We start from the raw sequence: 15,485 nt of genomic DNA, 5'->3' as shown, positions 1-15,485 counted from the left end.
GCCAGGGCTCCCCCGCACACCCTCTTCTCAGTCCTCTTCAGTCCCGGAGGCTGTCATCTCGATCCCTTCGCCGACCTTCGATCGCCGCCACCGCCAACAGCGCTGCCCTCGCCCCCGCCGCCACCGCCTAATCCGCCGCCATCACCGCGCTCCCCACACCCCCCTCCAGCGCTGACCTCACCCCTGCCCCCGCCCTCGCCACCGCCATGGCTGTACTGCTTCAATCTCCCGCCTCTGCTCTCCCCTCCTCCGCCGCCAGCACCGCCCTCTTCCCCGCTACCGCCGCCGCCGGCGCCAACCCTCCCCGCGCCCAGCGCCCGCCGACACAGCCCCCAACGCTGCCGCCGCCTCCATCGCCGACCTCGCAACCCTCCCGCGCCGCAGCCGACGCCGCCGCCGCCGCCGCCGCCATCGCTGCTCGCGATCAGCCCCCGCTTCTCCCGCCGCCGCCGCCGCGATCACCGCGCTCCCCACCCCCTCCGCCAGCGCTGCCCTCGCCCCCTCCCCGCCCCCGCTGCCGCCATCGCCGTACTCCCTCAAACTCCCTCCTCTGCTCTCCCCCCCTCGGCCGCCAGCACCGCGCTCCCCACCCCCTCCGCCAGCGCTGCCCTCGCCCCCTCCCCGCCCCCGCCGCCGCCATTGCCGCACTCCCTCAATCTCCCTCCTCTGCTCTCCCCGCCTCCTGCACCGCCATCTCCCCCGCCCCCGCCCCAGGCCCGCCGCCGCCACCATCGCCATACTCCCTCAATCTCCCGCCTCTGCTCTCCCGGCCTCCTCCGCCCCCGCCGCCGCCGCCGCCGCCGCCGCCGCCGCCGCCATCGACCCCCGTGCCCCAGCGCCCACCGTCAAAGCCCCCATTGTCGCCACCGCCATCGCCGCCCTGGCGCCATCCTCGCGGTTGCCATCGCCTACCTCCCCACCCTCCCTCGCCTCCGCCGCGTCCCCCGCCGCCGCTGCTGCCGCCGCCGCCGCCGCCGCCGCCGCCGCCGCAGCCCCCCCCCTCCGCAGCCGCCCAAGCCGCCGCCGCGGGGTCCTCCCACAACTCCCAAGCCCAGGGTTGCCTGCTGGTGCAGGCCTCCCCCAGCCTTGGGGGTGCGGTTGTTGGTAAACCTGGTGGCGGTAGGGGGGCGGGGTGTATGGCGGTCTGGGTCCGGGGAGTCCCAGGATGCCAGAGTTCCACGACTTCTGGCACCATCAGGGAAGTGGCAGTGTCCCATGGAGCCTCGGGTGGCGCGAAGGGGCCTCGCTGCCGGCCAGGAGTAGCCCGCCGCCCACGCCAGGGGCATTCGGAAGAGGCGGGGAGCCGGACTGGGGGGGGGGGGGGGACGCGGTGCTGGCAGAGCCGGCCAGCAGGTCGATGCTCGCCACCGGAGCCGCGCATCTGCATGGCGGGCGCTCACGAGGCAGGCCGGGAGCAGGCTCTTGGGGCGCGGGGAGCCGAGTCCCATCGTCTATGGCCATACCACCCTGAACGCGCCCGATCTCCTCTGATCTCGGGAGCTAAGCAGGGAGGGGCCTGGTTAGTGCTTGGATGGGAGACCGCCTGGGAATACCTGTAGGCTTTTGCTCGCCTCTCCTTTTGCGCCGCCGCCCCTGCGTGGCTCCCTCCGAACCCCTGCCGCCCCTTGCCCCTCTGCAGCCGCCCATCCAGCCGAAGTTCCCCCTGGCCAGAGGCCGGTCAGCCACCCGGCGCTACAAGCTGGCAGCCCCGGCCGCACACCAGGCCCGTCGGCCAGGGCTCACCCCCACACCCTCTTCTTAGTCCTCTTCGCTGAGGCAGGCAGTCAGCCAGCAGCAGTTAGCCGAGCCTGTGTCTCCGCCGGCAGGCACCTCTCCCCACACCCCCGCGCGCCCCCTCCCATCGCCCACAAGAGCCAGGAACCCTCCCTTCCCGCAGTGGCCCCAACACACAGGGTACAAAGAGCCGGGACAAAGCAGGGGACTGAGGGAGCAGCACCCCAACACACCGCACGCCCTCGGACTCCAGGAGAGACCACCACAAGGGGAAGTGCAGGCACGCAGGCACACAACACTCTCAACCAGGGTGCCTGTGGGCTGCCACTCTCCTCCCGCGGGGCGGGGGGTTCCTGGGCGGGGCTCGGAGCCCACTGGCCCTCCCGCCCGGCCCGGGGGCTTCAAGGGTGACTTTCAATGCCCGGGCACTGCCTCCTTAGTGGAGCCCAGCCACGGGCATGACCACACTTCGGTTGAGAAGCTGCCACTTCAAAGCAGCGTCAGTGCGTCTGTCCCAGTCCGTGTGCCCGCTTGTGCGTCCCTCCCCCCTCCCCCACCCCATGTCTCTCTGGCTCTGTGACGTGCCTGTTGGGCTCTGGCTCTGGCTCAGGAGCTCTCTCCCCACGTGCCAGCCCCCTCTTTCTCTGTCTCTGTCCATGTCTCTCTGTATGTCTAGGTACATACAGGTACATATAGGTGTATATTTCGATCTCGCTCCCTCTTTCTCCTCCTCCCGTTCTCTCTGTCGGTCCCTGTCCTGCGGGGACTCTAGTCCCTCTGCCCGCACAAGAACGCAGGATATGGCGAGGCCAAGAGGGAACACCAACAGAGCCACGGATAGGGGGCTCATAGCACTATGTCTCACGGGCGGCTGGCTCGGAGACACGGCAAGCCGGAGCCGCCCGATCCCCAACCTGTCGGCCGCTTCTCTGCCAACCCACCGACACACCGCCCGTCGACCCGCCAAGCGGGCCCACTGCAATCCGCGCCCCTCTGCAATTTGCAGTCCACCATCCGCGCTTCCTAGCTTGGCCACCGCAGCTCCTCCGGTGGCCAGTGGCCAACTGGCAACAGCTGATGGCCAAGCGGTCACAGCTGATGACCATGCAGCCCCCAAGCAGCACCCCTCCACGCGAGGCCCAGAGCCTGGAGAGTGCTCTCTGCGAGTCTGTCCCCACAGTCCCCGTCTGTCTCTCTCCGCCTCTCTCTTGCTCCGTCTCTGGCCTTCTCTCATCCTCTCTCTCACCTCCCTGGGTCAGGAGAGGTGACGTGTAGACAGTGAAGGGACCGGACATCGGGCGGGGCTCCGGTCGCTGACGAGGGTTCCAGGGCCCAGACTGAAGGCTTGTGACGAAGGGTGGCTGCAGACTGGAGATGCTGCACCCTGGTGGCGCGGGTGGCTCTCCCTGGCTTTGGGCCTGTGGATGGGTCCGGTCAGGGCCAGGGCCTGGGTTGCACGTCCCTAGGGCCGGAGGGGACTGAGAGGACCCTGCGACCCCCTCGGTGGCCCTGAGAGGTGGGGACAGCACAGCAGCAAGGGGGGTGTGCGGTTGTGGGGCTGGGGGGAGATGAGAGGGGTTGGGGTAGGGGGGCGGGGTGAAAGCCCTTCGGGGCCTGGGGAGGCCCAGGATGCCAGGGCGCCCAGACATATGTCACAGTCAGGGAAGTGACAGAGGCCCGTGGAGCCACTGGGGGGCGCGAAGGGGCCTCGCTGCGGGCCAGGAGTAGCCCGTCGCCCACACCAGCGGCGTCCGGAGGAGGCGGGGAGCGGGCGGCAGGCGCTCAGGCAGACGTGCTCGCCACCCTAGCGGCCCAGCAGCACGGCGCGCGGTCAGAGGCAGGCCGGGAGCAGGCTCTTGGGGCGCGGGGAGCCGGGTCCCAGCGTCTACGGCCATACCACCCTGAACGCGCCCGATCTCCTCTGATCTCGGGAGCTAAGCAGGGAGGGGCCTGGTTAGTACTTGGATGGGAGACCGCCTGGGAATAGCTGCAGGCTTTTGCTCGCCTCTCCTTTTGCGCCGCCGCCCCGGCGTGGCTCCCTCCGAACCCCTGCCGCCCTTTGCCCCTCTGCAGCCGCCCAGGCAGCCGAAGGTCCCCCTGGCCAGAGGAGGGTCAGTCGCCCGGCACTACAAGCTCGCATCCCCGGCCGCACACCAGGCCTGTCGGCCAGGGCTCCCCCCCACTCCCTCTTCTTAGTGCTCTTCGCCGAGGCAGGCCGTCAGCCTGCAGCAGTCAGCCGCGTCTCGGTCGCCGCCGCCGCCGCCACCGCCATCGCAGGGCTCCCTCTCGCTCCCCGACCCTGCCGCCGCCGCAACCCCCAACGCCCAAGCCCAGGGCTGCCTGCCGGCGCAGGCCTCCACCAGGCTCTCTCCATCCCAGGACGTGCCGGTGCTTTGCACCTCGGCCCGAGCCCAGGGCACGCCCATCCCTGCGCCTGCCCCCGGGACCCGACACACAGGATCGGCGTGTCCTCGGGCAAACGGGACGCCCACCCGCCCCGCCCCACCGGAGTCTTCTGTCTCCGCTGGCAGGCACCTCGCCCCACACCCCCGCGCGCCCCTCCCGTCTCCCACAAGAGCCAGGAGCCCTCCCTTCCCGCCGGCCACGGTGTCCCTGAAACACAGGGCACAAAGAGCCGGGACAAACCAGGGGACGGCGGGAGCAGCACCCCAACACACCACGCGCCATCGACTCCGGGGGAGACCACCACAAGGGCAGAGCAGGCACGCAGGCGCACAACCCTCACAACCAGGGTGCCTGGGGGCTGCCACTCTCCTCCCGCGGGCGGGTGCCTGGGCGGGGCTCAGAGACCACAGGCCCTCCGGAGACCCTGGCGGCCCGCCCCGGAGGCTTCAATGGTGACTGCCAACGCCAGGGCAATGCCTCCTTAGCGGAGCCCAGCCCCGGGCACGACCACACTCCGGTGGAGGAGCTGCCACTTCAACACAGCCTCAGTGCGTCTGTAACAGTCCGTGTGCCCGCCTGTGCGTCCCTCACACCCTCCCCCACCCCATATCCGTCGGGCTCTGTGACGTGCCTGTTGGGCTCTGGCTCTGGCTCAGGAACTCTCTCCCCGCGTGCCAGCCCCCTCTTTCTCTGTCTCTGTCCATGTCTCTCTGTATGTCTAGATACATACATGTACATATACGAGCATATTTCCATCTCGCTCCCTCTTACTCCTCCTCCCGTTCTGTCTGTCTGTCCCTGTCCTGCGGGGACTCTAGCCCCTCTGCCCGCACAAGAATGCAGGATTTGGCGAGGCCAAGAGGGAACACCAACAGACCACGGATAGGGGGCTCATAGCACCATGTCTCACGGGCGGCTGGCTTGGAGACTCGGCAAGCCGGAGCCGCCCGATCCCCAGCCTGCCGGCCGATTCTCTGCCAACCAACAGACCCACCAACCTACCGACCCACCAAGCCGGCCAACTGCAGTCCGCGCCCCTCTGCAATTTGCAGTCCACAATCCGCGCTTCCTAGCTTGGCCACCGCAGCTCTGCCGGTGGCCAATGGCCAACTGGCAACAGCTGATGGCCAAGCGGTCACAGCTGATATCCATGCAGCCCGCACGCAGCACCCCTCCACGCGAGGCCCAGAGCCTGGAGAGTGCTCTCTGCGAGTCTGTCCGCACAGTCCCCGTCTGTCTCTCTCCGCCTCTCTCTTGCTCCGTCTCTGGCCTTCTCTCATCCTCTCTCTCACCTCCCTGGGTCAGGAGAGGTGACGTGTAGCCAGTGAAGTGAACAGTGATCGGGCGGGACGCCGGTCGCTGACGAGGGGCGAGAACCCAGAAAGAAGGCTGTGTGAGGAAGGGTGGCGGCAGACTGGAGGTGCTGCCCCCTGGTGGCGGGTGGCTCTCCCTGGCTTTGGGCCAGTGGGTGGGGCCGGCCAGGGCCAGGGCCTGGGTTGCACGTCCCTAGGGTGGAGGGGACTGAGAGGACCCTGCGACCCCCTCGGTGGCCCTGAGAGGTGGGGACAGCACAGCAGCAAGGGGGGTGTGCGGTTGTGGGGCTGGGGGGAGATGAGAGGGGTTGGGGTAGGGGGGCGGGGTAAAAGCCCTTCGGGGCCTGGGGAGGCCCAGGATGCCAGGGCGCCCAGACATATGTCACAGTCAGGGAAGTGACAGAGGCCCGTTAGAGCCACTGGGGGGCGCGAAGGGGCCTCGCTGCGGGCCAGGAGGAGCCCGTCGCCCACACCAGCGGCGTCTGGAGGAGGCGGGGAGCTGGCGGGAGGCGCTCGGGCAGACATGCTCGCCACCCGAGCGGCCCAGCAGCATGGCGTGCGCTCAGAAGCAGGTCGGGAGCAGGCTCTTGGAGTGCCGGGAGCCGGGTCCCAGCGCCTAAGGCCACACCACCCTGCACGCGCCAGATCTCGTCTGATCTCGGGAGCTAAGCAGGGAGGGGCCTGGTTAGTACTTGGATGGGAGACCGCCTGGGAATAGCTGCAGGCTTTTGCTCGCCTCTCCTTTTGCGCCGCGGCCCCGGCGTGGCTCCCTCCGAACCCCTGCCGCCCCTTGCCTCTCTGCAGCCGCCCAGCCAGCCGAAGGCCCCCCTGACCAGCAGAGGGTTAGCCGCCAGGCACTACAAGCTGGCAGCCCCGGCCGCACACCAGGCCCGTCGGCCAGGGCTCCCCCGCACACCCTCTTCTCAGTCCTCTTCAGTCCCGGAGGCTGTCATCTCGATCCCTTCGCCGACCTTCGATCGCCGCCACCGCCAACAGCGCTGCCCTCGCCCCCGCCGCCACCGCCTAATCCGCCGCCATCACCGCGCTCCCCACACCCCCCTCCAGCGCTGACCTCACCCCTGCCCCCGCCCTCGCCACCGCCATGGCTGTACTGCTTCAATCTCCCGCCTCTGCTCTCCCCTCCTCCGCCGCCAGCACCGCCCTCTTCCCCGCTACCGCCGCCGCCGGCGCCAACCCTCCCCGCGCCCAGCGCCCGCCGACACAGCCCCCAACGCTGCCGCCGCCTCCATCGCCGACCTCGCAACCCTCCCGCGCCGCAGCCGACGCCGCCGCCGCCGCCGCCGCCATCGCTGCTCGCGATCAGCCCCCGCTTCTCCCGCCGCCGCCGCCGCGATCACCGCGCTCCCCACCCCCTCCGCCAGCGCTGCCCTCGCCCCCTCCCCGCCCCCGCTGCCGCCATCGCCGTACTCCCTCAAACTCCCTCCTCTGCTCTCCCCCCCTCGGCCGCCAGCACCGCGCTCCCCACCCCCTCCGCCAGCGCTGCCCTCGCCCCCTCCCCGCCCCCGCCGCCGCCATTGCCGCACTCCCTCAATCTCCCTCCTCTGCTCTCCCCGCCTCCTGCACCGCCATCTCCCCCGCCCCCGCCCCAGGCCCGCCGCCGCCACCATCGCCATACTCCCTCAATCTCCCGCCTCTGCTCTCCCGGCCTCCTCCGCCCCCGCCGCCGCCGCCGCCGCCGCCGCCGCCGCCGCCATCGACCCCCGTGCCCCAGCGCCCACCGTCAAAGCCCCCATTGTCGCCACCGCCATCGCCGCCCTGGCGCCATCCTCGCGGTTGCCATCGCCTACCTCCCCACCCTCCCTCGCCTCCGCCGCGTCCCCCGCCGCCGCTGCTGCCGCCGCCGCCGCCGCCGCCGCCGCAGCCCCCCCCCTCCGCAGCCGCCCAAGCCGCCGCCGCGGGGTCCTCCCACAACTCCCAAGCCCAGGGTTGCCTGCTGGTGCAGGCCTCCCCCAGCCTTGGGGGTGCGGTTGTTGGTAAACCTGGTGGCGGTAGGGGGGCGGGGTGTATGGCGGTCTGGGTCCGGGGAGTCCCAGGATGCCAGAGTTCCACGACTTCTGGCACCATCAGGGAAGTGGCAGTGTCCCATGGAGCCTCGGGTGGCGCGAAGGGGCCTCGCTGCCGGCCAGGAGTAGCCCGCCGCCCACGCCAGGGGCATTCGGAAGAGGCGGGGAGCCGGACTGGGGGGGGGGGGGGGGACGCGGTGCTGGCAGAGCCGGCCAGCAGGTCGATGCTCGCCACCGGAGCCGCGCATCTGCATGGCGGGCGCTCACGAGGCAGGCCGGGAGCAGGCTCTTGGGGCGCGGGGAGCCGAGTCCCATCGTCTATGGCCATACCACCCTGAACGCGCCCGATCTCCTCTGATCTCGGGAGCTAAGCAGGGAGGGGCCTGGTTAGTGCTTGGATGGGAGACCGCCTGGGAATACCTGTAGGCTTTTGCTCGCCTCTCCTTTTGCGCCGCCGCCCCTGCGTGGCTCCCTCCGAACCCCTGCCGCCCCTTGCCCCTCTGCAGCCGCCCATCCAGCCGAAGTTCCCCCTGGCCAGAGGCCGGTCAGCCACCCGGCGCTACAAGCTGGCAGCCCCGGCCGCACACCAGGCCCGTCGGCCAGGGCTCACCCCCACACCCTCTTCTTAGTCCTCTTCGCTGAGGCAGGCAGTCAGCCAGCAGCAGTTAGCCGAGCCTGTGTCTCCGCCGGCAGGCACCTCTCCCCACACCCCCGCGCGCCCCCTCCCATCGCCCACAAGAGCCAGGAACCCTCCCTTCCCGCAGTGGCCCCAACACACAGGGTACAAAGAGCCGGGACAAAGCAGGGGACTGAGGGAGCAGCACCCCAACACACCGCACGCCCTCGGACTCCAGGAGAGACCACCACAAGGGGAAGTGCAGGCACGCAGGCACACAACACTCTCAACCAGGGTGCCTGTGGGCTGCCACTCTCCTCCCGCGGGGCGGGGGGTTCCTGGGCGGGGCTCGGAGCCCACTGGCCCTCCCGCCCGGCCCGGGGGCTTCAAGGGTGACTTTCAATGCCCGGGCACTGCCTCCTTAGTGGAGCCCAGCCACGGGCATGACCACACTTCGGTTGAGAAGCTGCCACTTCAAAGCAGCGTCAGTGCGTCTGTCCCAGTCCGTGTGCCCGCTTGTGCGTCCCTCCCCCCTCCCCCACCCCATGTCTCTCTGGCTCTGTGACGTGCCTGTTGGGCTCTGGCTCTGGCTCAGGAGCTCTCTCCCCACGTGCCAGCCCCCTCTTTCTCTGTCTCTGTCCATGTCTCTCTGTATGTCTAGGTACATACAGGTACATATAGGTGTATATTTCGATCTCGCTCCCTCTTTCTCCTCCTCCCGTTCTCTCTGTCGGTCCCTGTCCTGCGGGGACTCTAGTCCCTCTGCCCGCACAAGAACGCAGGATATGGCGAGGCCAAGAGGGAACACCAACAGAGCCACGGATAGGGGGCTCATAGCACTATGTCTCACGGGCGGCTGGCTCGGAGACACGGCAAGCCGGAGCCGCCCGATCCCCAACCTGTCGGCCGCTTCTCTGCCAACCCACCGACACACCGCCCGTCGACCCGCCAAGCGGGCCCACTGCAATCCGCGCCCCTCTGCAATTTGCAGTCCACCATCCGCGCTTCCTAGCTTGGCCACCGCAGCTCCTCCGGTGGCCAGTGGCCAACTGGCAACAGCTGATGGCCAAGCGGTCACAGCTGATGACCATGCAGCCCCCAAGCAGCACCCCTCCACGCGAGGCCCAGAGCCTGGAGAGTGCTCTCTGCGAGTCTGTCCCCACAGTCCCCGTCTGTCTCTCTCCGCCTCTCTCTTGCTCCGTCTCTGGCCTTCTCTCATCCTCTCTCTCACCTCCCTGGGTCAGGAGAGGTGACGTGTAGACAGTGAAGGGACCGGACATCGGGCGGGGCTCCGGTCGCTGACGAGGGTTCCAGGGCCCAGACTGAAGGCTTGTGACGAAGGGTGGCTGCAGACTGGAGATGCTGCACCCTGGTGGCGCGGGTGGCTCTCCCTGGCTTTGGGCCTGTGGATGGGTCCGGTCAGGGCCAGGGCCTGGGTTGCACGTCCCTAGGGCCGGAGGGGACTGAGAGGACCCTGCGACCCCCTCGGTGGCCCTGAGAGGTGGGGACAGCACAGCAGCAAGGGGGGTGTGCGGTTGTGGGGCTGGGGGGAGATGAGAGGGGTTGGGGTAGGGGGGCGGGGTGAAAGCCCTTCGGGGCCTGGGGAGGCCCAGGATGCCAGGGCGCCCAGACATATGTCACAGTCAGGGAAGTGACAGAGGCCCGTGGAGCCACTGGGGGGCGCGAAGGGGCCTCGCTGCGGGCCAGGAGTAGCCCGTCGCCCACACCAGCGGCGTCCGGAGGAGGCGGGGAGCGGGCGGCAGGCGCTCAGGCAGACGTGCTCGCCACCCTAGCGGCCCAGCAGCACGGCGCGCGGTCAGAGGCAGGCCGGGAGCAGGCTCTTGGGGCGCGGGGAGCCGGGTCCCAGCGTCTACGGCCATACCACCCTGAACGCGCCCGATCTCCTCTGATCTCGGGAGCTAAGCAGGGAGGGGCCTGGTTAGTACTTGGATGGGAGACCGCCTGGGAATAGCTGCAGGCTTTTGCTCGCCTCTCCTTTTGCGCCGCCGCCCCGGCGTGGCTCCCTCCGAACCCCTGCCGCCCTTTGCCCCTCTGCAGCCGCCCAGGCAGCCGAAGGTCCCCCTGGCCAGAGGAGGGTCAGTCGCCCGGCACTACAAGCTCGCATCCCCGGCCGCACACCAGGCCTGTCGGCCAGGGCTCCCCCCCACTCCCTCTTCTTAGTGCTCTTCGCCGAGGCAGGCCGTCAGCCTGCAGCAGTCAGCCGCGTCTCGGTCGCCGCCGCCGCCGCCACCGCCATCGCAGGGCTCCCTCTCGCTCCCCGACCCTGCCGCCGCCGCAACCCCCAACGCCCAAGCCCAGGGCTGCCTGCCGGCGCAGGCCTCCACCAGGCTCTCTCCATCCCAGGACGTGCCGGTGCTTTGCACCTCGGCCCGAGCCCAGGGCACGCCCATCCCTGCGCCTGCCCCCGGGACCCGACACACAGGATCGGCGTGTCCTCGGGCAAACGGGACGCCCACCCGCCCCGCCCCACCGGAGTCTTCTGTCTCCGCTGGCAGGCACCTCGCCCCACACCCCCGCGCGCCCCTCCCGTCTCCCACAAGAGCCAGGAGCCCTCCCTTCCCGCCGGCCACGGTGTCCCTGAAACACAGGGCACAAAGAGCCGGGACAAACCAGGGGACGGCGGGAGCAGCACCCCAACACACCACGCGCCATCGACTCCGGGGGAGACCACCACAAGGGCAGAGCAGGCACGCAGGCGCACAACCCTCACAACCAGGGTGCCTGGGGGCTGCCACTCTCCTCCCGCGGGCGGGTGCCTGGGCGGGGCTCAGAGACCACAGGCCCTCCGGAGACCCTGGCGGCCCGCCCCGGAGGCTTCAATGGTGACTGCCAACGCCAGGGCAATGCCTCCTTAGCGGAGCCCAGCCCCGGGCACGACCACACTCCGGTGGAGGAGCTGCCACTTCAACACAGCCTCAGTGCGTCTGTAACAGTCCGTGTGCCCGCCTGTGCGTCCCTCACACCCTCCCCCACCCCATATCCGTCGGGCTCTGTGACGTGCCTGTTGGGCTCTGGCTCTGGCTCAGGAACTCTCTCCCCGCGTGCCAGCCCCCTCTTTCTCTGTCTCTGTCCATGTCTCTCTGTATGTCTAGATACATACATGTACATATACGAGCATATTTCCATCTCGCTCCCTCTTACTCCTCCTCCCGTTCTGTCTGTCTGTCCCTGTCCTGCGGGGACTCTAGCCCCTCTGCCCGCACAAGAATGCAGGATTTGGCGAGGCCAAGAGGGAACACCAACAGACCACGGATAGGGGGCTCATAGCACCATGTCTCACGGGCGGCTGGCTTGGAGACTCGGCAAGCCGGAGCCGCCCGATCCCCAGCCTGCCGGCCGATTCTCTGCCAACCAACAGACCCACCAACCTACCGACCCACCAAGCCGGCCAACTGCAGTCCGCGCCCCTCTGCAATTTGCAGTCCACCATCCGCGCTTCCTAGCTTGGCCACCGCAGCTCTGCCGGTGGCCAATGGCCAACTGGCAACAGCTGATGGCCAAGCGGTCACAGCTGATATCCATGCAGCCCGCACGCAGCACCCCTCCACGCGAGGCCCAGAGCCTGGAGAGTGCTCTCTGCGAGTCTGTCCGCACAGTCCCCGTCTGTCTCTCTCCGCCTCTCTCTTGCTCCGTCTCTGGCCTTCTCTCATCCTCTCTCTCACCTCCCTGGGTCAGGAGAGGTGACGTGTAGCCAGTGAAGTGAACAGTGATCGGGCGGGACGCCGGTCGCTGACGAGGGGCGAGAACCCAGAAAGAAGGCTGTGTGAGGAAGGGTGGCGGCAGACTGGAGGTGCTGCCCCCTGGTGGCGGGTGGCTCTCCCTGGCTTTGGGCCAGTGGGTGGGGCCGGCCAGGGCCAGGGCCTGGGTTGCACGTCCCTAGGGTGGAGGGGACTGAGAGGACCCTGCGACCCCCTCGGTGGCCCTGAGAGGTGGGGACAGCACAGCAGCAAGGGGGGTGTGCGGTTGTGGGGCTGGGGGGAGATGAGAGGGGTTGGGGTAGGGGGGCGGGGTAAAAGCCCTTCGGGGCCTGGGGAGGCCCAGGATGCCAGGGCGCCCAGACATATGTCACAGTCAGGGAAGTGACAGAGGCCCGTTAGAGCCACTGGGGGGCGCGAAGGGGCCTCGCTGCGGGCCAGGAGGAGCCCGTCGCCCACACCAGCGGCGTCTGGAGGAGGCGGGGAGCTGGCGGGAGGCGCTCGGGCAGACATGCTCGCCACCCGAGCGGCCCAGCAGCATGGCGTGCGCTCAGAAGCAGGTCGGGAGCAGGCTCTTGGAGTGCCGGGAGCCGGGTCCCAGCGCCTAAGGCCACACCACCCTGCACGCGCCAGATCTCGTCTGATCTCGGGAGCTAAGCAGGGAGGGGCCTGGTTAGTACTTGGATGGGAGACCGCCTGGGAATAGCTGCAGGCTTTTGCTCGCCTCTCCTTTTGCGCCGCGGCCCCGGCGTGGCTCCCTCCGAACCCCTGCCGCCCCTTGCCTCTCTGCAGCCGCCCAGCCAGCCGAAGGCCCCCCTGACCAGCAGAGGGTTAGCCGCCAGGCACTACAAGCTGGCAGCCCCGGCCGCACACCAGGCCCGTCGGCCAGGGCTCCCCCGCACACCCTCTTCTCAGTCCTCTTCAGTCCCGGAGGCTGTCATCTCGATCCCTTCGCCGACCTTCGATCGCCGCCACCGCCAACAGCGCTGCCCTCGCCCCCGCCGCCACCGCCTAATCCGCCGCCATCACCGCGCTCCCCACACCCCCCTCCAGCGCTGACCTCACCCCTGCCCCCGCCCTCGCCACCGCCATGGCTGTACTGCTTCAATCTCCCGCCTCTGCTCTCCCCTCCTCCGCCGCCAGCACCGCCCTCTTCCCCGCTACCGCCGCCGCCGGCGCCAACCCTCCCCGCGCCCAGCGCCCGCCGACACAGCCCCCAACGCTGCCGCCGCCTCCATCGCCGACCTCGCAACCCTCCCGCGCCGCAGCCGACGCCGCCGCCGCCGCCGCCGCCATCGCTGCTCGCGATCAGCCCCCGCTTCTCCCGCCGCCGCCGCCGCGATCACCGCGCTCCCCACCCCCTCCGCCAGCGCTGCCCTCGCCCCCTCCCCGCCCCCGCTGCCGCCATCGCCGTACTCCCTCAAACTCCCTCCTCTGCTCTCCCCCCCTCGGCCGCCAGCACCGCGCTCCCCACCCCCTCCGCCAGCGCTGCCCTCGCCCCCTCCCCGCCCCCGCCGCCGCCATTGCCGCACTCCCTCAATCTCCCTCCTCTGCTCTCCCCGCCTCCTGCACCGCCATCTCCCCCGCCCCCGCCCCAGGCCCGCCGCCGCCACCATCGCCATACTCCCTCAATCTCCCGCCTCTGCTCTCCCGGCCTCCTCCGCCCCCGCCGCCGCCGCCGCCGCCGCCGCCGCCGCCGCCATCGACCCCCGTGCCCCAGCGCCCACCGTCAAAGCCCCCATTGTCGCCACCGCCATCGCCGCCCTGGCGCCATCCTCGCGGTTGCCATCGCCTACCTCCCCACCCTCCCTCGCCTCCGCCGCGTCCCCCGCCGCCGCTGCTGCCGCCGCCGCCGCCGCCGCCGCCGCCGCCGCAGCCCCCCCCCTCCGCAGCCGCCCAAGCCGCCGCCGCGGGGTCCTCCCACAACTCCCAAGCCCAGGGTTGCCTGCTGGTGCAGGCCTCCCCCAGCCTTGGGGGTGCGGTTGTTGGTAAACCTGGTGGCGGTAGGGGGGCGGGGTGTATGGCGGTCTGGGTCCGGGGAGTCCCAGGATGCCAGAGTTCCACGACTTCTGGCACCATCAGGGAAGTGGCAGTGTCCCATGGAGCCTCGGGTGGCGCGAAGGGGCCTCGCTGCCGGCCAGGAGTAGCCCGCCGCCCACGCCAGGGGCATTCGGAAGAGGCGGGGAGCCGGACTGGGGGGGGGGGGACGCGGTGCTGGCAGAGCCGGCCAGCAGGTCGATGCTCGCCACCGGAGCCGCGCATCTGCATGGCGGGCGCTCACGAGGCAGGCCGGGAGCAGGCTCTTGGGGCGCGGGGAGCCGAGTCCCATCGTCTATGGCCATACCACCCTGAACGCGCCCGATCTCCTCTGATCTCGGGAGCTAAGCAGGGAGGGGCCTGGTTAGTACTTGGATGGGAGACCGCCTGGGAATAGCTGCAGGCTTTTGCTCGCCTCTCCTTTTGCGCCGCGGCCCCGGCGTGGCTCCCTCCGAACCCCTGCCGCCCCTTGCCTCTCTGCAGCCGCCCAGCCAGCCGAAGGCCCCCCTGACCAGCAGAGGGTTAGCCGCCAGGCACTACAAGCTGGCAGCCCCGGCCGCACACCAGGCCCGTCGGCCAGGGCTCCCCCGCACACCCTCTTCTCAGTCCTCTTCAGTCCCGGAGGCTGTCATCTCGATCCCTTCGCCGACCTTCGATCGCCGCCACCGCCAACAGCGCTGCCCTCGCCCCCGCCGCCACCGCCTAATCCGCCGCCATCACCGCGCTCCCCACACCCCCCTCCAGCGCTGACCTCACCCCTGCCCCCGCCCTCGCCACCGCCATGGCTGTACTGCTTCAATCTCCCGCCTCTGCTCTCCCGGCCTCCTCCGCCGCCGCCGCCGCCGCCGCCGCCGCCGCCGCCGCCGCCATCGACCCCCGTGCCCCAGCGCCCACCGTCAAAGCCCCCATTGTCGCCACCGCCATCGCCGCCCTGGCGCCATCCTCGCGGTTGCCATCGCCTACCTCCCCACCCTCCCTCGCCTCCGCCGCGTCCCCCGCCGCCGCTGCTGCCGCCGCCGCCGCCGCCGCCGCCGCCGCCGCAGCCCCCCCCCTCCGCAGCCGCCCAAGCCGCCGCCGCGGGGTCCTCCCACAACTCCCAAGCCCAGGGTTGCCTGCTGGTGCAGGCCTCCCCCAGCCTTGGGGGTGCGGTTGTTGGTAAACCTGGTGGCGGTAGGGGGGCGGGGTGTATGGCGGTCTGGGTCCGGGGAGTCCCAGGATGCCAGAGTTCCACGACTTCTGGCACCATCAGGGAAGTGGCAGTGTCCCATGGAGCCTCGGGTGGCGCGAAGGGGCCTCGCTGCCGGCCAGGAGTAGCCCGCCGCCCACGCCAGGGGCATTCGGAAGAGGCGGGGAGCCGGACTGGGGGGGGGGGGACGCGGTGCTGGCAGAGCCGGCCAGCAGGTCGATGCTCGCCACCGGAGCCGCGCATCTGCATGGCGGGCGCTCACGAGGTAGGCCGGGAGCAGGCTCTTGGGGCGCGGGGAGCCGAGTCCCATCGTCTATGGCCATACCACCCTGAACGCGCCCGATCTCCTCTGATCTCGGGAGCTAAGCAGGGAGGGGCCTGGTTAGTGCTTGGATGGGAGACCGCCTGGGAATACCTGTAGGCTTTTGCTCGCCTCTCCTTTTGCGCCGCCGC

The 15,485-nt window shown here is 70.3% G+C and overlaps 8 pseudogenes; all 8 read left to right on the top strand.

Annotated features, from left to right (window-relative positions):
- Positions 1–1,449: 1,449 nt before the first annotated feature.
- On the top strand, positions 1,450–1,569 carry LOC148756330 (5S ribosomal RNA; annotated as a pseudogene).
- Positions 1,570–3,617: 2,048 nt separating this feature from the next.
- Positions 3,618–3,737, top strand: LOC148756329 (5S ribosomal RNA; annotated as a pseudogene).
- Positions 3,738–6,067: 2,330 nt separating this feature from the next.
- Positions 6,068–6,187, top strand: LOC148756328 (5S ribosomal RNA; annotated as a pseudogene).
- A 1,606-nt stretch (positions 6,188–7,793) lies between these two features.
- On the top strand, positions 7,794–7,913 carry LOC148756327 (5S ribosomal RNA; annotated as a pseudogene).
- A 2,048-nt stretch (positions 7,914–9,961) lies between these two features.
- LOC148756326 (5S ribosomal RNA) lies at positions 9,962–10,081 on the top strand (annotated as a pseudogene).
- A 2,330-nt stretch (positions 10,082–12,411) lies between these two features.
- On the top strand, positions 12,412–12,531 carry LOC148756325 (5S ribosomal RNA; annotated as a pseudogene).
- Positions 12,532–14,139: 1,608 nt separating this feature from the next.
- LOC148756324 (5S ribosomal RNA) lies at positions 14,140–14,259 on the top strand (annotated as a pseudogene).
- A 1,084-nt stretch (positions 14,260–15,343) lies between these two features.
- Positions 15,344–15,463, top strand: LOC148756323 (5S ribosomal RNA; annotated as a pseudogene).
- The last annotated feature ends 22 nt before the right edge of the window (positions 15,464–15,485 follow it).

Source organism: Rhinolophus sinicus, chromosome 12 (assembly GCF_057876585.1).
Source record: "Rhinolophus sinicus isolate RSI-liver-muscle chromosome 12, RSI-T2T, whole genome shotgun sequence".
Lineage (NCBI taxonomy): Eukaryota > Metazoa > Chordata > Mammalia > Chiroptera > Rhinolophidae > Rhinolophus > Rhinolophus sinicus.
This window is presented reverse-complemented; position numbering and strand designations above follow the sequence as displayed.